The sequence below is a fragment of the Mustela nivalis genome (assembly GCF_964662115.1).
Source record: "Mustela nivalis genome assembly, chromosome: 7".
NCBI classification, from domain to species: Eukaryota; Metazoa; Chordata; class Mammalia; order Carnivora; family Mustelidae; genus Mustela; species Mustela nivalis.
In genome coordinates, this window is record NC_139026.1 from 72,306,991 (window position 1) to 72,332,569 (window position 25,579).

General features: G+C 36.4%; 1 long non-coding RNA gene across 1 annotated transcript in view; it reads left to right on the forward strand.

Moving 5' to 3' along the window:
* LOC309868580 overlaps nucleotides 1–25,579 on the forward strand; it is a 358,629-nt gene that overhangs the window by 305,457 nt on the left and 27,593 nt on the right. The window contains exon 5 of the long non-coding RNA XR_014313736.1: nucleotides 23,004–23,070. This is a non-coding gene — a long non-coding RNA (uncharacterized lncRNA). The remainder of the gene's footprint in view (nucleotides 1–23,003; nucleotides 23,071–25,579) is intronic.

Below are 25,579 nucleotides of genomic sequence, written 5' to 3' on the forward strand. Positions count from 1 at the left end.
TACGATAATTCTGTTACTCACCTTAGAAGATACATTTCAGCTCAGCTTTCTCCAAGACATTATTAATCTTGTACTAGAAGAGTACAAACACCAGGTTTCTGTTATTTTGTTTTATGTGTTTCTCATTTGTTACTTCTTTACTTTGGAATAAACCACAGCAATACTTCACACATTTGAAGTCTGGTGATTTCTAGTAACTAGAACAGGTCTGAACCAAAAATAAGCTTAGAAAATTTAAAATTCTTTAATTAATCTATCCCTCTGTGTTCCCCAGCTTTACTCATAAAGAGCTCTGAGTCCTTCTCTTGTAGACAATATAATTTTAATAAGCTTGAAAAAAATGTTTCCTGAGCCCACAGCAGAATAATGTAGCAAATCAGAAAAATGAAGGGCTATGAGATGGTGCAGGGGAGGAGACAAAAACAACAAACAAACAAACAAACCATAGAAAGTCCTGGGGTCATAATAAATTGATCCCATGTAGTGTAATGTGGGGTTTCTTATTGTTGGCCTGTTGACTTTCTTTGGGGAGGAGTGGGTAAGGTTGCAGGTTGGGGAGGAGTTGTCCTGTGCATTTCAGGGTGTTTAGCAGCAATGTTGGCTTTTATCCACTAGATGCCAGTTGCAGCTTCTTCTCTTCCCTATTCTTTACGAAATTGTGATGAACAAAATTATCTCCAGACTTTGTCATAGTTCCCCTGGGGGGTGAAATCAACCCCTGTTGGGACCACTGATGTAGCTTTTAACAACTGTGAATACCTTGATAATCCATCAAAATACAATTGTGATATTCCTTATTATAAGCTTAAACCATCAAAAAGTTTATCTTTAGCTCTTTCTCTTTAATCTGACAGGTAAATATATGATACATTTGAGAAAGCTCTATATTCTAGAGACTGGAATTTTCAAATAAATTGATGTTGCTTGCATGCTAAAGGTCAGTAATTTTAGAAATCCAGGGATCTTTTATATTCTTGTGACACTGGAAAAAATTATTGAATACCATTATTTTGTGAAATGTTTGCTTGCCTAATTATGCAGTTGAGTATTACAGGTCCTCTGGCATGCCCCTTAAACTGATACTAAAAATATCTTCAGTTTCCTAAGCACACATTCTAGGACAGTAAACAGAAACAACCTTAGCACAATAGGAGGTGTGAGGAAGGTGGCCTTGGATTCCATGTTTAGATTTGGGCAGACAAAATTGGAAATGAATAAAGATCCCATGAAATCTTTCCCTAAAGATCATTCTTGATCATTTGGAAAGCAATTTGTATCTTTCCTTTATTCATCAGAATATATTTTCCTAAATAAAAATCGCAACACAAACTCACAAAACTCTTTGATTTGTTCGTAACTGAATGTATTGGAAAAGATTGCTTATATTCTTCAACTTATTCTTTCTAGGAGTTTATTTAAAAAATCTATCTGGTTATTTAATGGCAAATATGCATGTAGACCTTTCTTGTGCTGGCTCTACGTTAGCTAAGTGGGATCAAATAGCATAGTTGAGAGTGTTGTCTATTGCATTCAGTATTTCAATGTTCCAGATTCAGAAAACCTTATCAACTAGGTAGTCCCTTCAAGAAAACCAAACTTTGTAGGAGAGTGGCTATCTGTCCACAACTGCCTCAGACTAAAGTTTGCTTATGCGACAGAATGTTAAACTTTGGATTTTGCATTGCCAGTTTAAATTTAAGGTTTTCCCCTTTGCCACATTTTCACCGTTATTCTTTGGACTCCATGTTCTGTAATTTGTACCTGTGTTTCCTTAATATAATTTTAGTGTATCCTAATAGTCTTTTATGGCATGCTATTTGTATATTAGTTTTTCTTCATATTTTGTCTTCATAACTGTATACATTTTTTCCTATTTTATTATTTTTTTATTTCTGCCTGTAACTTCCTTGGTATTTTCCTATGTACTTTGTGTGTTTTCATTGTAATTCACACATAGGCTAGCATATTCTGTAGAAAACTTTTATCCTTATTCCATTTTATTTGCACTTATTTTAAACTTTATTCATTTACTCATTTTTTATGTGTGACTATAATCTGTGTTTTTCTGTCGATTTGCCTAACTTTGTCTTTCATTAAAAGGCTAGGCATATGAGGAGCAGCTCTAAAATCTCTCTTCTGAGAAAAAGGCTTTGAATATTTTACTCTTCCAGTCTCGTAAAGCCTATTCTAAAATCTCAGCGTCAAAAACTCAGCTGTCTAAAGGAGGCAGACAGAAATAGTGAAGACTGGGATGAACGCAAGAGTGTGTCTCTCTATCACATGGGCAGCTCCCGTTTTGTACCAGTTGATTGCTGTTGTGTGAAAGGCTGGCGTAGCATTGCCTGATTTTCCACGTTTTCTAAAGGTATAAGAAATATGGGTTCTCTCAGTTTCCAAAGACTGGAAAATACTTTCATAAAAGTGTTAATCCTATGTAGGTCAAATGGAATGTCCAGCCGTGATATCCGGCTATTTCTTAAAGCTATTGCAGGAACATTTAAAGGCGGGTGATGTTGTTAGCCAATAGAATGATTACTTAAAATCAAGATTCACTCTTGTTCTGAGAGTTAGAAATTTAGCCTGCCTTTCTGTCTTGTGGTACTTTTCTAGTAATTATTATCCTAATGATCAGAATTCCTTTCTCTTTTAGAAAGAGGCTCATTTTCTACATTTTGGTTACTTGAATCCTGAAGATATTAAGTATTAGTAGATTTCTCTTTGTGTTAAGAAATTGCCATTACACATTTACAGCGATTATGTGTGGTCCTGTCTTACTGCTCTTTGTTATTTTGATTTTAACACTACCTATAGAAATCTCATTAAAGGTAAAGGAAATTTCTAGAGTTATTCCTAATTTATCATAACAACAGAATGATTAGGAAACAATATCAAGAATTCTAGAGAATATTGTATAAATAGAATGTTGTACACATAGAAATATGAGAATTATTGAATAAGGTGGAAATGAGGTAAGCCATTGCTATCTTTGGAGAAAGTAATATAATCTTGCTTACAAAATATCATAGTAAATAGAAAAAAATCATACAAGGTGAATGAAGGCAGAATGAAGTTAACTGGGATGATTTATAAGAAAGTTACTGTTTCTAGATTGATTTCTAAACTTGTTCAAAATTTGAAAAGAACTAAGAAATCCCAAAGGAATTGGTAATCCTATTATAGATTTCTAGATCTTAAATACCTTGTATTATGGCCCCAGCACTGTTCTAGAACAGTAGATGATGGTGAAATTGAAAGTAAATTGATATTTTTAATACTTTGACATATGCTGTATCATTCGACACTTAAAACAACCCTATGGAGTAATCAGGAGAATTATTATCCCCATGGAAACTGAGACCAAGGAGAATAAACAATATTTCCTAAGACACATGGTTAGTTCTTAGATGTCAGAAATGCAATGTTAAGCCCTTTCATTCCTGGACTATCATGCCATTCTGCTATTTTGCCATATTATCGTTGGTAAATGGATAGTCATAACAATCATAAAATGTACTGGGGGGGTCCTTTACTCTTTGTTTATGTGTGGAGACACTAGATAAGATTCTCAATAATTGACAATAGGTTTTTCACTCCAAGGTGGCAGTTTTTTGTTTGTTTTGTTTCTTTAATATGGGTTAGAACATATGGGCAACTAACCGTAAACCTCTGACCTATAATTCCTTTTGATTATAAGTATCTTCGTTTGGTTGAACTATACACTTAACAATTTTTTTTCCTAAACTCAAGTTTGTGGTTGAGCTTATTAAATCTAAACCTTTGATAATAAATAAGTGAGAAGTCACAAAACATAATCCTGAGGGATTTTCATATTTCATCCATTTGCAGTTTCCACTGATGGTTCTAAACATGTGATGTGAAAACAGAGGAATAAGTTTTGTCACTGAGCTTTGAAAAGAAAATAATTCTAGTGTGGCCATTTTCAATCGAAATTTGAAGAGAAGGAGCAGGGCCACCAGCAGCTCTAACTAATGGCTCTCATCATCCTACTGGTCCATCTCAAAGCACTTGCTTTCAACGTAAAGCAGAAAGAACCAAAGCTTTCTTTCTGTGCACCTTATTGGTGTTCTTCTTGTTCTCTTAATCCTGTTGAAGCCTTGTACTTTAGGTATATAGAAAAGCTCCTGATTTGAATTCTGCAAAAATTCAGAATGCAAAATGAGGATGAGGTTCTTTAGTAGTCAGATTTTGTTACTCAGTAAGCAGTTAGCTCAATGTTCAGTATAATTTTTCCTATTTCCATTTTGTCAAGAGGCAAGAAAGAACAAAAGAACAACAGGTCAATATCATGACTTTGCTTTTGCTATTGATATTATACTTATGTATATTTCTATAGACCTTACCAGGAAGTCTCTGAAAAATTGCAAAATATGAGCTCTGTGTCAGAGTACAATTCCTGTCTTTTACTGAGATAGAGAACTATCTAGGCGGATATATTACTTTTGGGATAGTGTTGCTTTGTTTTCTCTGTTGTTGTTTTTATCATTTCCAGTTTGAACTCTGATCTTAAGAGTGAAAGTTCAGCCCAACAATTTGTCTATTTTCATTCATTCTCTCCTGGGTCAACTCTCCCTTCTCTGCACCTCCCTCTCCCCAGCTAGTTGCACTTTTCCTGGAAGTAAATAGTAGATGTTACATATATTAACACTGTGTTCCATACAGCGCATTTGGGTGCGCTCTCTGTGCAATTCCCTGGCAGTCATAAATTAATTAAAAGTAGACAGGAATCACAGAAAAAGAAAGTTCTCCCTTTTTCTCCCCCTCGCCCCTTTCTTTTTCTACGGGTAAATAGCTAGTTCCTTTGTTCCTGGCTGCACGATTTCATTTCTGCCATTATTGTCCTCATTGTTCTCTGAAACAGGAGGGGTCTGGGCCAGGAGCAGCAAGGTCTCAGCTAATGACGGGAAGTCTTTAAAGTTTGCGCTGCATTTCATCTTCTCTGTGGGAGTTTTAGGACGTATCCAGTGTTTGATCCCCACCGCGCAACTTTGCTTCTAGTTAATTAACAGATCCCCCATTACACACTCTCATCTAGAAGCACATGGGAGGCCTATTGGGAGGTAATTCAAGGCCAATCTGAGTGATGGCAAGAATTAGAGAAATCAGTTGTTTTAGGGCTAATGTTCAGGAAATAGAGATGTCCCATTTTAGAGATCTCATTTGAAATTTTTGATTATTTTTCTTTCTGTTTTAAAAAAAAGAACAAGATAAGGGAATTGATTGATCCACACAGTCTAACCATGACTCTTCAGGGCAGTTTGAACTTAGAACTCTTTATGACTTCATGGAAAAAAAAAAAAGGAAAAAGACAATACTAAAAGATACAGCAATGTTAGCAAGCACTTTGGTCTCCATTTTATTGTTAGCATTTTTTTTTTCCCATGCCCAGCGGAAAATTAGTTGGGTCACAACTGTCCACAGCAACTTTTCCAGGACACACAAGGCAGAATCACTGGCAGGAACATCTCAGTTGTGGCTCATTTTACAGTCAAGGCTAAATCATACTTTGTTCTTGTGTGGCTGCTTTGGTTCCAAAGGTGTCAAAGTGATTTACAGATAATAAACAGTAGCTTCAGTATTAGGATCCCTTTCCCTTCTAGCCTCTTTCCAGATGAATGTTGCCAAATAAAACAAACTTGTCCAAAGTTGGAAGTTGGCCCGTGAGTGTGGGGATAGAGCCCTCGTGTTTCGGTGACTCTGTTTTCCCAGATCACAGGTAGCCAGGGTTTGGTACCATTTGGAAAGGGGCTGCCTTGTTTAATTTCTTACCCTTCTCCAGTTTCCCCAGCCCTATGAGCAATGACCCCCTTTATCTAATGAATTAGGAGCTACTCCTGCCTTGCAATTCTCAGTTCGACACTTGGCAATGAGAATCAAACCGGGGCTATTTAGTGTAGCAGTAAATGGCCCGCCACATTAGCCCCCTGGCATGCTAAGCTATTAGGTTGTTTTACTGTTGTTAAAGTTACATTTGTTAGGTGGAGTCGCTGCCCTTCCACACAAACTCAGCAGTGCCGGATCCTGGCAGCGGCAGCACGTGTACAAGACGTGTGCCATGCAGGGACCCAAACGGTCGGGTGGTGTGGCTGTGCTGCAGATAGGAAACATTGCTTCTGTCTGAAAAAGCAGAAGCATGATTCTTAGGATTGCAAAAGAAGAAGAAAGGAAACGAGACCCCTGGACAATCATGGTTTTTGCCCTTTGCTGTAACTAAACTAATTTCATGGGCTCGATGGACCATTAATTTATGGCAGTTCTTAAGTGAACCACTCATTGTCCTAGTGCCACGGAGAAGGAAGGCCAGGGATGAGAGACCTTAAAGAAGCTGGTGTGGCGCGCCGTAGCCCAGCGACACGCACACCGGAGCTGGGCAGAACCACGAGGAACCCGGAGATGAGCATGGGAATGAAGGGGGGGTAGTCAGGGTGCTTCACTGGTGGTGTGTACGTGTGTGTGCCTACATGTGTACATGTGTGCGTGCCTATGTGCGTGTGTGTGTGTGTGTGTGTGAGAGAGAGAGAGAGAGAGAGAGGGAGAGAGAGGGAATATTTCTGCAAAGAAAGGAAAATGCCAGTACTATATAGCTCCATGCAGCCAGCTTGCAGGGCTGAGTTGGCATTTGGTAACTTGGTAGCGGCTGCCAGTGTGTGTGTGGTGGGAGAAGAGGGAATAGACAACAAGAAAAACACATAGAGCTTAAAAAAAGATGTAAAATGATTCACTTCATGCCATATGGACAAAAATGTTGTCACAAAAATAAGGCCAAAAAATAGTGCCAGGTTAGACTTTTAGTTCAAAAACATATGTATAATCATCCCCATGAACATGAATTTTAATTAGTATTTTGATAGAGAGAAACCAGATATTTTTTTAACCTGCTCTGTTCTTGTTTTCTGTTCCTCTCCCAGTTTTAGCCTCCATTAAACATTCATATACTGTATGTTTTGTGTCTGTATGAGGAAAAGCCTTATCCCTGGATTGGTGGGAACGCAAACATCTTGGTTTTCTGTGGCATACAAAATATCTTCCCAGTGGAGCTCACAAGCAGAAACTTATCGCTGGGAAATCTAGAGCTCTCTCTGAGCCCTCGGTGCACCAGGAAGGAAGGAAGCCATATGCCTTTTCCTTTTGTCAATGGAGACGTCTGCACCCTTTTGCTTCCCCCGATCTACTCTTCACACCCATCCACATCTCCTCTTCCTGGGATGCCTTTTAAAAATGAAACAAGTGTAGTTTATGCACATATTACTATGTGACAGGGCAGTTTTAGAGAAAAATGGATAAGACTATCATTACAGAAACTTTTAAAAATGGAACACGTAACATACTGATAAATAAACTTAATAAACGCTCACATTTTATTCATTAGTTTTATTCTGCCTATATCTGAAGAGGATTTGAGATGGCATCACTTGTCAGAAGATACTCTGCTGAATCATCTTCCCCTTAGCAAAGCTCTTTCCCACCTTAAATAAGGTGCTTCGATTAATGCCCTACACATGATAATGAGATGCTGATACAGTGAAATGCTTCTATTAGCGATAATTTTTCTGCTTAGGGGGTCACCCACACCCCAGGCTTTTTTTTCTTCTCCCAGAGGAATACAGAGAATTAAATGAATTAAAATGATACAATGGAATAAAAAATCTGGCATTAAAAATCAGTCCAGTCAAAAAAAATAAAAATCAGTCCAGTCTTGGTGCAACAGTATTCATCTATTTCATATTCTTTTTCCTTAAATATTTTTATTTATTTATTTGAGAGAGAGAGCGCGAGAGCAGGCAGGGGCAGAGGGAGAGGGAGAGACTCTCAAGCAGACTCCTCACTGGGCACAGAGCCCAATGTGGGGATCCATCCTAGGACCTTGAGATCGTGACCAGAGCTGGAACCAAGTCAGATGCTTACCCAACTGTGCCACCCAGGCACCCCTGCCTATTTTATAGTCTTTATTAGAATCCCCAAGCTTGCCTCTGAGTGTTAGCTGTACTTCATTCTACCCCAAGGGCAAGGGTAAAACCAACATTAGCGTTAGGAAAGGTAAATTTTACTGTGTTTTTGGGGTCTCTCAGGGATTTCTCAGACTTTTATTTTTCGGCAAACACTAACACAGCCATTCCTTTTTCCTTTCTTCTTTTTCTTCCCTGAGGAAACTCTGGCCCCTTCAGCGAGATTATAGCGAGACACCTCATAGGAACTTGCTGAGTACACCCTCTTGGTGTTGGTAGCTTTCTCTGGGCTTGTTGAACCTCTACTCTTCCTCCAAGCCATTAAGCATCATTCCTATAGCATTCACGACAGCAGCAGGGAATGTGCTATTGGATACTTGGTGATCTCAAGCCACAAACCGAGATCCATGTCTATGCATTACATTGGGACTACTGCAAAGATGGCTTTTGAATTATGTGTAGGATGCCTTGTTTGGGGAAGAGTAGGAAAAGCTGTTGCTAAATACACCTGCTTACTTTCAGAACTGCAACTCAGATTTCTATTTTCTGAAAACTTTTCCCAAGCTTTTGTGTCAGATTGGATTACAGTAGATTCATTCATTCATTCATTTAATCACTATTTACAAGCTCTTAATATGAGTCCTAAATTTAAAGAAAGTTCAAGGTTGTTCCTTGCCACAGAGATGTTTGTTCATAGGCAAATATTTCCTGGCTCTTATGTTTTTCAGACTTTTTGTAGGTTTAGGTTAGTTTAAGTCTCAAAAAAGTCTTGTGAAAGAAAGAAAAATATTTAAAATTTCTAAAACTCATTTTTCCTCTCTGAGTATCAATCAAGACTATTTCATAATTGCTTTTTCTCATAGAGATTTATATTCAAGACTAGAAATAAATTTGAGCTCCAGTGAAAACATCAAAGGTAATTCAGACTTCCCAGTTCTACTCCTCTTCCATATCAGAAATGTTGAGGCAACTGACAACCAGAGTAGACTCAGTGAACCTCCCTACCCACCAGTGATTTTCCAGGAATTGTGTGAGGATTTAAAAAATACTCATGGATGTTATTAATTATAAAATTATTTACAACTTCAAAATACTGTGAATAACCTAAATTCCTGTCCATAAAAGACTTACTGAATAAACAAAAGCATGTCTGTATAGTGAAGAATCATGCAGTTATAAGAGATAATGAGGAAGATCTCTGGGCAGTATTTTGGAGACATTTCCAGGATGTGTTATTAGTGAAAAATTTAAAACCTTCAAGGACTCCACTTTTCTGTACTTTACTCATAGTATGTAGTATGCTACATTCTGCACAAGAAAGAGGGAGAAATAAGAATAAATACATGATTGCTTTTTTTTTTTTTGGAAAGGAATATAGGAGGGATAAGCCAGAATTAATAAAAATAATTACATATAATGTGTGGATGAGAATGAATAGAAGGATAGGGATGGAAGTCTCCTCAGAGTTACCTTTATATATAGTTTTAACTTTGGACCATGCAAATACTGTATATATTTGAAAAATGAAAATTAACCAACAAAGAATAGGAAAATATCTGTGATGTTTGATACTAACATTGATAGAAAGCTGAATGATAGTTGTTGTTGGTACTTTGGACTGATAGTCTACTAAAGAACAAATAGGAAATGAAGGGGAGGCACTGAAGAGATTGATACCAACTGAATTGTATCTATTAACTTGTACTTTTCCATTAAATGTATTCCTTAATTATTAGTTTTCTTTCATTTCTACGACTAACAAGAATTGCTTCTTCCTCTCCCAGGCTATTAGTCCTTTTGACAGGAAAGGACAATAAATGAAACTATTAATAGTTTTTCTATTTTGGCAATAATTTGAGCCACTGATGTGATTTTATGTCATGCATTCTCAGGAGAGGACCATGCACAATCAGTGCATACTCTTTGCCAGTTTTTGAGTCTTCATAATTATTAAAAACATACATTATAGGAAATATCACTTGTCTCCTGAGCCACATTGTTTTTTCTTCTTCTTTCTATTTACTAGAAAAATAATACCAATAATGTACCACTTTATACTAATATGTAACCATCTCCTTGAAGGTGTAACATGCTTTTGGAGTTAACCCTTCTGGAGGCAAGAAGGTCATAATTATTATTATTTTTTAAAGATTTTATTTATTTATTTGTGAGAGAGAGAGAGTGAGAGCGAGCACAGGCAGACAGAGTGGAAGGCAGAGTCAGAGGGAGAAGCAGGCTCCCTGCGGAGCAAGGAGCCCGATGTGGGACTCGATCCCAGGACCCTGGGCTCATGACCTGAGCCGAAGGCAGCTGCTTAACCAACTGAGCCACCCAGGCGTCCCAAGAAGGTCATAATTATTAAAATTATTGTAAGAAAATGAAACATGACTATGATAAGGTTCAATAATTGTCAATTTATTCAACTAATGGGTTTTCCAGTGACTCAAAATGTTAAAATTGTGAAGTTTTCCCTAACTTCTGCTCTAGATGAGTGCTTCAGCATGGTTGTATATAGCTCTTAAAGATGTGCAGGTGTACATTATTTAGAAACTGGTTTTAGGAGCTCCTGGGAGACTCAGTTAGTTAAGCAGCCGACTCTTGATTTGAAGGCCATGAAATGGAGTCCAGCATCGGGCTCTGTGCTGAGCACGGAGCCTGCTTCAAATTCTTTCTCTTCCTCCCCCTCTACCTCTCCCCCACCTCTACGACAATATATTTGTTTGTATTAGACCTACTTTATACAATTTGGGGGGATGGGGAAGCCCCACAATTTTGATAACAGGTAAGGTATGCCTGTGTAGAGTCACATTCTCAACTTTTGACCCTGCTGTTGCTGTTCACTTGAGGGAAGCAAAGTGAATCATGAGGTTTACTTTCTTCATCTGTGTAGAATTTGTGGTCAGTTTAATAAAAGTTTATTGGCACCAACTTTGTGTCTAGCACTTGAATAATTTCTTTTACTCAATGACCTTCTACTTAAGTAGGCAAAGTTTCATAGAATTTCACAGAGTGCCAGCAGTCTGAGAATTACGCACACGGCACGGATAGAAAACCAGAAGACGCCTAGAGCGATGTATAGTGAGGACCCTGTGTGTTTCTAATGAGAACAAAAGGATTTTGCTAAATCTAAATAGCCTCTGTTTAGTTATAAGTCAGTGATCACGATATTAAAGAAAGTTGTACTATTACACATATGAGTGCTTTTCATCATGCAGTGACATAGTGGAAAAAAAAATAACTTAAGTAGAAACGTCAGTTCTCCATATCAAAAGCTACGAAATATAAGTGCTCCTAGCCAAAGAAGGCAAGATCTGGATTTTTTTTTTTTAAAGGATATATAGAATAAATATGCAACCCTCCTGATAATGTTGGCTGATGAAATGAAATTCACCAACTGTAATTCTGGCACAGAGAGACACACATAGTGCCCGCACACACACACACATACACACACCCCCTTAGCATATCCTTAATCATTTGCTATCTTATTTACATTTCATTTGGTAGAGCAAATTCTATCATTTGAACTTTAAAAAAATGTATTTCACTATTACTTAGGGAAAAATAGGAAATAATGTGATTGGCTTTCAAATAGCTTATTACCATTCAAATACTCTCAAGATAAATTATATTAAAGAAAAAAAAAAAAGAGAAACCCTGTTTCAGCTTCAGAACCATTCTAAATGGAGACTCCGCTCTAAGTAATCAAAATTGCTTTAGTTGTGCAGAGCGGCATTAAAAGCCTTGTCCACTAATTGAGTGAAGCGTTGCTCCAGGAGCAGTCTTGTCCCCTCATTAGATGATCTTGCAGGCACTGTTTGTCATTCTGAGTTGCCGGGCTCAATCTAACAGTACTGCTGGCTCAAATTAGTGGTAATTCATTATGACACAGTATGTCCTTCCATGAAACAACAATGGGAAGCCCATGGGGCATCTGTCTGCCACCAGTTCTTCTTTAACACGTTCTTCCCACTTCAGTTCAAGTGACCACCTTTGCATGAACCTTCTAACTTCTTGAGCTGCCTGGTGATTGGAGCCGCACTTTGACTGAAGCATGGCCTCCACATCCCCTCTGCTACTGTTCCAGAGAGGAGGAGGAGGGTGTCAAACTACAGGCCAAGTCGGTCTGAAAAATACTGCCATGTTCTGAAGGAAGACAAGTGGCCTGGGATAGGTGTGAGTGTGAGGACTTCTTTTTGAATGTGGATACCACCCTTGTGTCAAATCACGGGAGATGTTAATAGTAGATATTGAGAGAGAACATTCATAAATGTGATACAAATCCAAAGAGAATGAAACTTCTGATGATAGGAGTTTGGTTATTCAACACATTGAAGGGAAACGTCTTGTTTCTATGATGAACATTGCTGTTCAAAAAACGACCTTTCTACTCATATGAGCAGGTAGAATTCTGTCGCTAGGGAAAAGTTCCAGCAATGATACAGTTGCACACTTCCTCCTACCAACTCTAGATTGTGTGTTTGTATCAATGAACTCATTGTGTTGATTCAGATCATTTGTTCTGTCTCTGGAAGACTGACTAAATTCAACGGGTAAAGTGTGTCTAAACCATGTCCAAATACATCTTTTCCTCTGAAATTCTTAAATTGCCCACGGATGCAGAAAAGTTTACATTTATTGACTGTTGACTCTGCAGTGTTGGAAGTGGTGGTTCTTAGTCAGTAGAAGGTACAGGACAGTGGTGCGCCCACTGTTTTCATAAGGCTCAGCCTAATCTCACTGTAGGACATTTGCTCTGTGCAATATGGGCTTGGTGGGATTTTAAAAGCATTAAAAGCCTGCCTACTTCCACACCATTTATCATTTGAAATTCCACAATTAGACTAATTCCTTTGGATTATATTTTAAAAAAAAAACTTTTCTGGACATAATCTGATTGTTTAAACTGGTTAATCCATTACTATTAGTAAATTAGTAATCATTTATTCATTTATCTAATATTTATTTCTGTTAACTCTATCCAATACACCCTAACAAAATCTGTCAGTTCAGCGGTAGTCCCCATTACCCCATTACCCCATTTCACAAAATCCTTCCAGAATATGTAGATATATCTGTTTTTACATAGTAGTTCTTAATATGTCTTGACTGAACTCCTGCTTTCTTCCCCAAAGCTAGTTCATCCATATTCAGTCTTCATAACTTCAGTAAATGCTACTCCATCCTATTTGCTCATTCCAAACACCTGGGAGTCATCCTTTGATTTCTAGCTTTCACTCACATCCATATTCTGCTCACTGGCAAATCCTGTCGGCAAAAATATATATTCTGAATTTCCCACTACCTTTTTGGCTCAAGATAACACCAACTATTGCCTGGAATATTAACATAGGCTCTTTAAACCTATCTTCCATCAATTTATACCATAGCTCTGAAAATAAGTGGGGACATTTTTAATTGTCAAAAAGTCTGGGGATAACTACTGACATTTAGAGATGCTGAATGACCCACTGTGGGCTCGAGGGTTAGGACAAAGAGGAGTTGCCCACCCTAAATACCAGTAGCAACCCCACTGAGAAATGCTGAGCCCATTAAGAATCTAAGTCATGGAATGTTCCACTGTTGTGCAGACCCCTTCAGTGACTGCTAATTTCTCTGAGAATAAAAGCCAGTGTTATTACAGTGGCCTACAAGACCCTACACAACCCATCCTTGCTGCTCCCTTACTTATCTGATCTCATTTCCTGTTACCTCTCATTCATTTATTGCATTACAGCTGCTCTAAAAAGACAGTCACACCAAAGTGCTATTCCCACCACTTGAAATGTTCTTTCCCCAGTGTGCATATCTTACCCCTTCAACTCCTGACTCAACTGCCTTCTTTCTCCATTACCCAGTTGCAGAGTCTTCGCTCAGAGACCCACAAGCTCTGTTTTGTCTCCAAAGTACAGATCATCATCTAACATATTTTGTTATATTCTTGTCACTCTTTACTTACGAGAGTATATGATGCATGAGAGATTTTTGTGTTTTGTAATTATCACTTTGTTTAGAATATCTGCCATAGAGTAAATGCTCAGTAAATAGTTTGAATGGATGGAGTTAAGCTTATAAAAACCTTAGGCAGTTTCCCATGAAAGAAACAAGAATTTAAAAGCCTAGAGGCTAGTTGATTTGTCAAGATATACATAGCTTGTAAAGAGGGATTTTCACCTGTTCTCATGAACACATTTGTTTTTTCATTTACTAAGTATTAAACTCCAGTTTAAGTCAGGCACTGTTCTAGGTGCTAGAGGTAAAGCAAAGAAGAAAATAGGTAAGGTCATAAAACAAACTAATTTTAGAGATGGTAAGTGCTATGCAGGAAATAAAAGGAGGAGGGGGATAGTGACAAGTGGCTGAGGGAGGCCTCCAATTCTTATATTTTTTCTACTTGTAATCTGACTAGCTCATTTACATACTAGTAATAATTGCTTTATTTGATACATTAGCATTTGAAAATGAAGTGAGGAATTAATACATAGACAGGTATATTTTGAAGAGGTGTATGTAATCTGTTGGAAAGAAAATGGAGTATCCTGTTAGGTAGTTTTGGGTTCAAGTCCCAGATCTGCCCCATGCTGACCATGTAGCCATGGGCAATTAAGTTCAACTCAGTAACCTCATTTGTTCAGCATTAACAAATTTTTAACACTTCATAGGCAGTTGTATAGTAAGGAACCAGTGTAGATACGTTATCTAATACATAGTAAAATAAGTCAATAAATGGTTTTTAAAAAGATTTTTGGCTACTTCACAGGAAATAGACCTGGATAGGAGCCCAAGAAGGTATTTTTTTTTTAAAGATTTTATTTATTTATTTGACAGACAGAGATCACAAGTAGGCAGAGAGGCAGGCAGAGAGAGAGAGAGAGAGAGAGAGAGGGAAGCAGGCTTCCTGCGGAGCAGGGAGCCCGATGCGGGGCTCGATCCCAGGACCCTGAGATCATGACCCGAGCCGAAGGCAGCAGCCCAAACCACTGAGCAACCCAGGCGCCCCCCAAGAAGGTATTTTTTAAATTATGAAGTCATTTGAGATTATTATGAGCTCAGATTATTATGAAATACCAATTTAGAACCTTTGTAAAAGTCCTTTCTTTCCATCACTTAAATAGCAGCATACAATTTGTATAAAAGTTTTGTTATTCTATTTAATAAACTTTTGGTTATTATAAAAGTTATATAATTTATTGAGGAAATGTTTAGAAAATGTAGATTACCAAAGAAGAAAGTAAGAAATTCCTGTAATTCCAGAATTAACATCGTAACATTTTGGCACTTATCCTTTGGGTCATTTTTTTTTTTTTCCTTTGGGTCTTTTTTTTTTTTTTTAAAGCTTTTTTAAAATTTATTAATTTGACAGAGAGAAATCACAAGTAGACGGAGAGGCAGCCAGAGAGAGAGAGAGAGATAGGGAAGCAGGCTCCCTGCTGAGCAGAGAGCCCAATGCGGGACTCGATCCCAGGACCCTGAGATCATGACCTGAGCCAAAGGCAGTGGTTTAACCCACTGAGCCACCCAGGCGCCCCTCCTTTGGGTCATTTTTATGTAGTGCGTGTGCGCGCGCGTGTGTGTGTGTATGGGTGTCCTTGGTTATATAAACCACAGATCCTCTGCCTAGAAACCAAGTTAATATTTTTAAACACTAATATTTTCGAACAAGATTAGCATTTAGGAACTTTTAGATGTTGGAATCACAGGCTTGTGTATATGGATCTGGGCTCTGCTGATTACTAAGCCTCATTTTTCTGAGCTGGTTAGTAGGGAAATGATCCATAATTCATTTAAGCAATACCCTATTGTTAGCCATTTAGACTCATTCCTCATATATGTGTGTGTGTCTGTGTGTGTGTGTGTATAAAATATTTCCTCAGGGTATAATCTCAAAAATAAATTTACATAGGAGTATGTGTAAGATTACTGGTATATATGATCCAAATACTTTTTCAAAATATTTGAACCAGTTTCAAGTTTCACTAACCACATATGAAAGTCTCACTTTACCATACCTTTCTAGTATGGGTTTTTATAATAAAAACTTGTGCTAGTTGGTAAAATTCATAATTGGATACTTCCAGATGTATGCTAACTTACCATTTGTGGGTCCTGTGAAATGAGTTCTTCAATATCCCTTGGAGAGTTAGGAAAGACTTCACTTCAGAAGGTTGAATAACAGGGTTGAGTGTTGAGGGGGCGTAGGTAGAGAAGAGTGGAAGAACATGCTCAAGTTGTCCCATGTGTAGTTTGGGAGCAATGAGCACAGCTGAGAAACTTATAGTCAAAGTAAGAAAAGAGAATGTAGAGAAGGGCAATAGCTGGAGAAATGGAGGGGAAGAGATAGATATTTAAGAGACAAGATGAGCATGATTCAGTGACCAATGACATGTGGAAGGGGAGGGAGAGGAAACTCCCATCAGTCTTATAAGGACTTTTTGATTAAAGAGTTCTAATTTTGTATAAACCAGTCCTTTGTTCAACATTTTGAGTTCAGTTAAATTTAAAAACACCAAATTGCAGTAAAGACTACCCCTATTTGCATAGTAGGTGTAGGTAGGCAACCATTGTTTTGTATTTCAGCATGCTGCCCCACCCAAACACGCCCTTTCCTTTGGGAGAACTGCTTCTTCATTCTCTGCTCAGGACAAAGGTACATGGTATTGTCCTAGTTAGTCACAGAACTTCACTCTTCAGGCCATTATGAGTGATAGGAAAAGCCCTAGTTTTTCCATTATGCATTTATGAGTAATCTTCCCTTATGACATTTTGTCTTCCCATTGAATGGTAAATAAAATTTAATCACAATACCTGTACATTCTTGCTATGGCATGAAAGATTATAAGAGTGACAAGATGATATAACACTGATGGAGTATCTACAGTAAAACTCAGTGGTACTCAGTGGACTAGGTCCTCTTGCATTTGACATACATTAACTCATTTAATACTACTAACCCCCCCAAGGCATCCATTATTATAATTCCCATTTAAAAGATGAGAAAATGAAGGAACCAAGACATAAAATATCTTGCCGCTGGTCATAAGTAAGTGCTGGAGCTGGGCTAGCCAGACTTAACAAATGTCAGTAGAGGAAATGTGGTATTTTTATTCATTATTTTAAGGAATGATAGTGGGAAGTAAACATCTTTTCCATAATGCTCAAATTTACTTGCAATTATTCAGGCTTTCCTGGGAGCACACTGAGATTATTGATTTTCTATTTTTTTACTTAATAATCATTTAATTAATGTGCTAATCAACTACATAATGCTATTTCCATTTGGTGATAGTGATGATGTTCTGTTTTGTGTATATCTGGTAGGGATCACCTCACATCTTATTTTATCATTGGAAATGCCTACTTTATGATTTCTCACCTTCATTTATTTATACACATTATAATATCTGCTGTACTGTTAATTTCTAAGGTGCAGAATCCACATGTGATTAATCTTCCTAGGCTTCAGAGTAGACCAAAAAAAGAGAAAGTATTGTTTATTTTTGGGTTCTATAAACTCATTGGTTCAATTCATTATCACCTTAAAAATGAGGAAGCTGCCGTTGAGAAAGGTTTTGCCACCTGTAAGTTGAGGCCTGAACTCATAGTCCATTCTAGATAATCCCAAAACACATGTACTGTATATCTCTGTATTTTTTTTTCTTAAAATCAATATCTCACGATAAGTAATCAGTAACTTTTTATGGACTAGATGAGAGAATAGGTGGCTGATATTCAGCCATCCCCAACTTAAAGCAATGTGTATACCCACTTTAGAGATGGGAAGGGAACCTTATTTAAATTTCAATAGCAGAAAATAAACATGAATCGTTAAACAGGTATTAAATAAAGAGATTAACCACTGTATGTTGTATAACTGCAATGGATCAAGCTTTTTAATCATAACACTCTTACCATTATGAAATTGGGTAAACATGAAGTAATCTTACAGGATAATGAAGTCTCTTATTTTTTAATGAATTCATTTAAATCAAAAGTAAATAGGTAGTATTGGGAAGCTTCAATTTTATGTCACTGAAACCTGATTTTTTTAAAGTATATATTTCTTCATATATTTACCTAGTTTTGTTTGGCAGCTAAAATTTTATAACCGTCATTCTTAGAGAATTCTAAAATCGGTGAGGTATCCATGTGATTCCCAACTTTCAAAGAATTATATTCTGAACTACTGCCGTAATTTGGATTAATGAATTTTTCCCTTCACTATCAGTGCTGATAAAGTGACAGTTACACTTGGATTGTATTATAATGCTTGAACTCTGTTGAAAGACTAATTTCTGAAGACTAGTTTAAAAGTAGACTATCTTTCTATTATTTTATTGTTGGTATTTAAACTTGGTCTGGCATTAGTGTTATCTGTCAAGAAATCGTCTATCAAATATAAAACATATTTTGTATTATCTTAACATGGTTAGATTTTTTTCAAGGCAGATGAGGGTACTTTTCCTTTTTTAAAAATGAGAACACAGTTGTATTAATGTGTCTTTGTTTTCTAATATGTAATTTGTTAAAAACTGCTTTGTTGAGTTATAGTTTATATACTTTACAATCTACTCATTTAAAGTAGCAATTCACTGTTTTGTAGTAAATTCAAGGACTTGGTCAAAATCATCATAATATAATTTGAGAACTTTTTAATCTCACAAAAACTCCATACACATTAACAGGTCCTCCCCACTCTAAATCTGTTAACTCTAGGTAACCACTAATATGTCGGTATGTCTCTATAAATTTACCTATTGGAGCATTTCTTATAAATGGAATCATACAATACATGAATATAACAAATGCTCCAGTTAGGTAAATTTGAAGCGCCTGGCTCAGTGGGTTAAGCCTCTACCTCAGGCTCAGGTCATGATCCCAGGGTCATGGGATCGAGCCCTGCATGGGGCTGTCTGCTCAGCAGGGAGCCTGCTTCCCCCCCCCCCCCGCCTGCCTCTTTAAAAAAATATGGTATTTTGTTACTGGCTTCTTTCTTTTGGTATCTTTTAAAGTTTCATTCATGTTTTAATATATACTTTATGGTTTATGGCTGAATAATACTCCATTGTATGCATATACTTAAATATTGTTTATTCATTCATCAGTTGATGGGCATTTAAATTGTTGCCACATTTCAGCTCTTATAAATAATGCTGCTATAAACACTCATGTACAAGTATTTATATAGACAGACATAGGTTTCATTTCTTTTGTGTATGTATATAGGGTGGAATTGCTGGGTCATATATTAACTCTATATTTAACTTTTTAGGAACTGCCAAACTATTTTCCAAAGCACCTGAAGAATTTCACATTCCTACATTTGATGTACATTTGATGTATAATTTCTCTACAATCTCATCAGCACTTATTATTACCTATCTTTTTTTATTAGTCATCCTAGTGGATGTGAGGTGGTATATCATTGTAGCCCTGGCTTGCATTTTCCTAATGGCTAAATAATGTTGAGTATCTTTCATGTGTTAACTGGCCATTTATATATCTTCTCTGGGAAAATGCCTATTTAGATTCTTTGCCCATTTTAATTGGGTTGTTTAACTTTTTATTATAAAGTGGAAAGAATTCTTTATATATTTTGGATATAAGTCCTTAGCAGATGTATGGTTTACTAATATTTTCTCCCATTCTGTAGGTTGTCTTTTTACTTTATTCTTTCTTTATTGCTCCCAAGACAAAATCGTGCTCGATACCTTCTCGATTATATACTTTGAAGCCCAAAAGTTTTTCTGTTTTGATGTAATCCAATTTACCAGGTTTTTTGTTGTTGTTGTTGTTGTTGTTTTGTCTCCTCTGTTGGTGGTGTGTCTGAGTAACCCTGGCCAAACTCAGGGCTATGAATATTTGTGCTTTCTCCTAAGAGTTTTATAGTTTCGAGTTTTACATTTAATAATATCCATTTTGAGTTAATTTTTTGCATGGTATTGAGGTAGGGGTCTAATTCCATTCTTTTGCATATGGGTATCCAGTTGTCCATTTGTTGAAAAGACTATTATGGTCCGATAGGAATTCTCAGATGTCACTGGGTATCCTATCATTCAGTTCAATCTGGCAGTATCTGGAATTAGCATCAGATCCCAGAAGTTAAAGAGTAAAGTCCCCAGTGACTGCCCTTACTTCAGAAGGTAACTGCAAGTGGGGTCCCCAGGCAATGGGTACTTCTGCCTGGCATAATTGGCTACAGATTTGTGAGTTCTCCCAACACTCCTTCAGCTTCAGTAATTCACTAGGATGACTCACCGAACTCATAAACCGCTATACTTACTATTATTGTTTTACTATAAAGGCTTCAAATGAATATCCCAGATGAAGATACATAGGACAAGTCTGGAAGGGTCTCGAGCACAGGAGTTGGTTTTTGTGGAGTCAGGGTGTGCACCCTCCCATATGTCAATATGTTCACCAACCAGGAACTCTCTGAGTCTCATCATTTTAGAGCTTCTCTTAAGGTTTCATTACATAGGCACGATTGATTAAATCATTAACCTTGTGATTAAACTCAATCTCTAGTCCCTCTCCTCTCCTCAGAGTCTAGGGTGGTAGGGTCCTAAAAAGTTCCAGTTCTTAAATCATGTGTTTGCTTTTTTTCACAACCTCCCATTCTGAAGCTATCTAGGGGCTCTGTTATGAGTCAAGTCATAGCATAACAAAGGCTTATCTATCACTCAGTGAATTCCATAAGTTTTTGAAACTCTGTGCAAGGAATCAGGAACAAATATCGGATTTCTTTGTCTTTCTTTTTCATTACTTTTCTCTCTCCCTCTCTTTCTTCCTTCTTTCCTTCCTTCCTAATAGTTCTTAGTGAATTCCTTTAGATTTTCTAAATAAAAATAATGTTATCTCCAATTAGGTGGTTTTATTTCTTCCTTTTCAATCTGGATATTTTTTATTTTTCTTTATTAACAAACCTGGCTGTAATCTCCAGTACAATGCTGAATAGAAGTCGTATGAGTGGACCTCCTTGTTTTATTCCTGATCTGGGGGGAACCAATCAGTCTTTTACCATTAAGTATGATAGTTGTGGTTTTTTGTAGATGCTCTCTGTATTAGATAAAGAAGTTTTCTTCTATTGCTAGTTTGTTGAGTGTTTTTATCATGGTAATGTGTTGGACTTTTGTCAAATGTTATTCTCATCTATTGAATAATTGTATGATTTTATATTTTATTTATATAGCTTGTTCCATTATTTGATATTTAAATGTTAAACTAATTTTTATATTACTAAGATAAAACCCAGCAGGTCTTGGTGTATTATTTCTTTACTGTTTTACATACTTTAAAATAATTTAGAGACTCCAGAAGTCACCCAAAATTATTGAAGCTCTTAAAATGTGAAGTCTTTATAAACTAAAAATCAAAAGTTATGCAGTAGTTTGGGCCTAGATCACCTCCAAAACTGTGATAATAGTATGTAAGACCAATATTCTAGAAGTAGGATTCTATTTTCCTAAAAGTATGATTTTTAAGTCTTTTTCAAATACTGACTATACATAATCCAGTTAATGACACAGGTAAATCCACCATCCCAAGGCACAAAATTTATATAATTTATATTTATAAAATTTAATAATCATGTTGCAATGTCACAAAAATCATTAACACATGTTTAAACATTTTACAATGATAGAACTAAACATTTTAGGGGCCAAAGCTTAAAAAGGTAGAATAGGTGATGAACTTATCCTTATAAAAATTATTGTATATCTGTAAGTAAATACTAAAATCATGGTAAGATAGTTGTATGTATTGATTTTGGGAAGATTCCTGGATTCATGACAAAATGAAAGGAAACCATTTTTCTAGATCAAGAAAATAAGCCTCTTAGAGGTTCAGTAAATTTCCAAAGACATATAGCTCTTCTGTCATAGGACCACTGATTAAACCCTGGGCTTTGGGCCACCTGGGTGGCTCAGTCAGTTAAGCGTTAGACTCTTGATTTCAGCTCAGGTTATGACCTCAGGGTTGTCAAACGCAGACTTGCTCTGTATTGGACATGGAGCCTTAAGATTCTCTCTCTCTCTCTCCTTCTCCTTCTGCCCCCTCATCCCTCTCTAAAAGCAAACCAAGGGTGCTGGGGTGGCTCAGTTGTTGAGTGTCTGTGTTCAGCTTTCCTGGGATCCGGTCCCACATTGGGCTCCCTGCTCTGTGCTTCTCCCTCTCCCACTCCCTCTGCTTGTGTTCCTTCTCTCGTGGTGTCTCTCTCTGTCAAATAAATAAACTCTTAAAAAACAAAAATAAAACCAAAACAAAATCCCCACTCTCCCGAAAAAGGAAACTTGGTCTTTATAACACTAGAGTATGACTATGAAAGAGCAACTGGGTATAAATAAAGTGTTTCTGCTTTTATTTTGGTGTTTTTATTTTGGTGTTTTTAATCATACTATTTTTAATCTAGAAATTATTCAGTGAGTTTGTAAACTTTTATTCTTATACAACTTACTGTCTTAGTATAACATAGCACTGTGCCTTATAAGTCATATTCTGTATTTAATACATCTTAGTGCCATTTAAGATGTTTTCCATAATACTGTAGCTGTAAGTAATGTTGCCTTACAAGTGTATTTTAAGGTAACCGTCAAGAACTATAACGAAGGTTATAATTGTTTTTCTCTATAAAACTAGGCCCAGGGTTCATATTCATGCATGTGCTTATATGGATGAATTAATAACATAAAAATTTATAAAAATGATTTAATTGATATAGCTCCAGAATAATTGGTTACCGTTTTTACACTTCAACTGTCATTATATCTTAACTGTCTTTTATAAAATTTGTTTTTCAGTTGTTCATTCATTATTCATTCATCAACCATTAACTGGCACAGTCTTGTGTATCTGACTGTGTGGCTGTGAATATGATCTAGAAAAAGTTGTTAGGATAAAATTTATTTACTGTTTCTTCCAAAGTTTTGTAGTAGAAACTTTAACTCTATGATATTTGATTTTTCCCCTATTTTGGAATTACTTTGATTTCTCACTACTTTTCTTTCATTTATTTTATTTTATTTTATTTTTGTTTTTTAGCCTTGCAAGAAATAGATAACATCAAGGACATCAGGAGAGGGAGAGATTGGACTGGGAGACTCAGCAGGTCAGGACATTTGCATTATCATTTGCTGATCATTCTTTTGCCATCAATTCTAGAGTTCTCAAGTCTCTTGCCACTTGTTTGTCTCTTGGACGTGCTTGCTTGGTATGTTCTCAGTTTTGCAAACCATGACTAACACCTTTATATAAAAAGTCCAGCATTTGGGTTTCTTTTTTTAGGATTTGAAGATCTAAAAAAATAATTAAAATAAATTTTCAAGAATAGAAGAAAATGTCTTACCTAATAAGTTATATAAATACCCTTATTTCTATAATTCTCAATCAGCTGTTTTTGAATGAAGATTTCTTGATAACTTTTCCAGAATCAAAACTTTAAACATATAAAATGTTATTAAGTAATTGTAGTGACATTAAGTAATTGTAACTACACTTGGGTCATGAAAGTCATTTCCTTTCTTTTCCTCTAAAGTCTCTGAACTTGGATCCACCTCTAAAAGCTCTGACACTTTAGAGTCAATCTGTTTGCTTACATTAATCTTAACTACTGAATGTTGACTACCATGTGTAAAGTGAAGGTTAATTAAAATCCAATTTCTATGTAAATGGAAAGATCCCAAAAGTCAAAGGGTGTACTATGAGCATTTGTCACCATTGTGGAAGGTTTAGTGTTAGTCCCATCCCTTGGTAAGCTGAAGCCATGCTAGCCTTTGGGGTTTCCATTGCCCTGAGTGTCTCCATGAGTGACTAATGGGTTCGTGTTCATCTCCTGCTTCAGAGAAGTCTCCCAGTTGACTTGAACAGTGATTACATTTCTCAGTACAATTGCTTAGTTATTTATAGAAGCCTGGGGATCCTTTACCTCTCTGTCACGCCTATCACTTCCACAACTCTCCTGGAGTGTCACTTAACTCCTCCACATCCAGGTTTCTTATAGAGCAACTCCCATTGGGCTTTTTCAGTTTTCGTAACCGGGAGGGATAGATGCTTTTGTCCTTCAGTCTGAGCACATCTTTTCCAGTAAAAAGGCCTATTAAGAAAGGAGCTAAGCTTAAAATTCCTCTGCCTGGATGATTCAGGGATTTTGTTATTTCTTAGCATTAGCATTAAATACTAGACAGATTACTATTGTTATGTATTGAGAGAACACTAGCTTCCGGCCTAAAGGAGAGATAATTTCAAGTATATCTTGATGCGGTGCATATCCTCAAGTCTCTGTTCTTAGCTAACTTAGGTATGAGTCCTGCAAAAAAGATGTATTTAGAATATGTTTAACTGGTTGGGTTTGTAAGTGTGACTGCACTGATTCTAGTAGCTTTGAGATTTCCTTTGAGCAATACTTTTACGAAGAGTTTTCTGGTGGTAAACATTTCCACATTTTCAGTTAACAAATATGATTAAACTAAATATTAAAAAGAAACAAATCGAAGCCCAAGTGGTGGGTGTTCTTGGCATCCAGCTGAAATGTAAGTATTGACCCTAAATTGAATATACTTGTTGAGTTTTGTGTGTTTGTAAGCAAAATCAAAAACGAAGAGATGAACATCTCAGATTCCATAGCCTTGGGAGATAGAATCCAATCCAGTGTACCTGTTTTGCAAACCTAAATTGCCACTTAGTGTCACATGAAATAGTAACAGAGGTAAATCTGTGTCTCTTGATATAATACAATCGTACTGCATTATGCTGCCTTACAGATTATGGAATACACACAGTTCTGCACACGATATTATGCACATACATAGAAAATATCATTTGCCAATTTATAATTTTATAGAAAATACAATTGATACTAATTGATACTAATATTTGACTTTGGATCATTTTGATATTTAAAGAAATCAAGAACTTTAATTTTTTTTGCTTTCTTTTTTTTTTTTTTTTGTTTGTTTGTTTGTTTTGTAACTGTTGTTTCTCTGGAGAAGTTTCCTATTTGGCTGGATAAAATGGAAAGATGATTATCCATTCTTTCTTTCCTTCATGCAATGGAGGTTCTTATGCTCCTGAATCTTTATTTTAGAGGAGGAAAACATAAAGTGAAGATGTAAACATACATTTGGCCCTTAAACAATGTGGGAGTTTGAGGTGCTAACCCCTCATGCAGTTGAAAATCTGTGTATAATTTTTGACTGCCCCAAAACTTAACAAATTGTCTACAATTGACCAGAAGCCTTACCAGTACCATAAGCAGTCAATTAACACATATTTTGTATGTTACATTGTTACATGTATTATATACTGTATTCTTACAATAAAGTAGGCTAGAGGAAAGAAAATGTTATTAAGAAAATCATTAGGAAGAAAAAAATACATATACGATACTATACTGTAAAAAATGTATGTGTAAATGGACCCATGCAATTCAAACCCACGTTGTTCAAGAGTCATCTGTATATGTTAATGGGGATACGTACTAAGAAGTAAATAAAGCAGAATAAATTGAGAAGGATGGGATAATATTTTAGATATTAAGTCTGAGGAAGGTAGTTTTAAGGAGAAAATGAAGCACAAAACTAAATGGAGAGAGGGAACCGTATAGATATAGATGGGTGAAG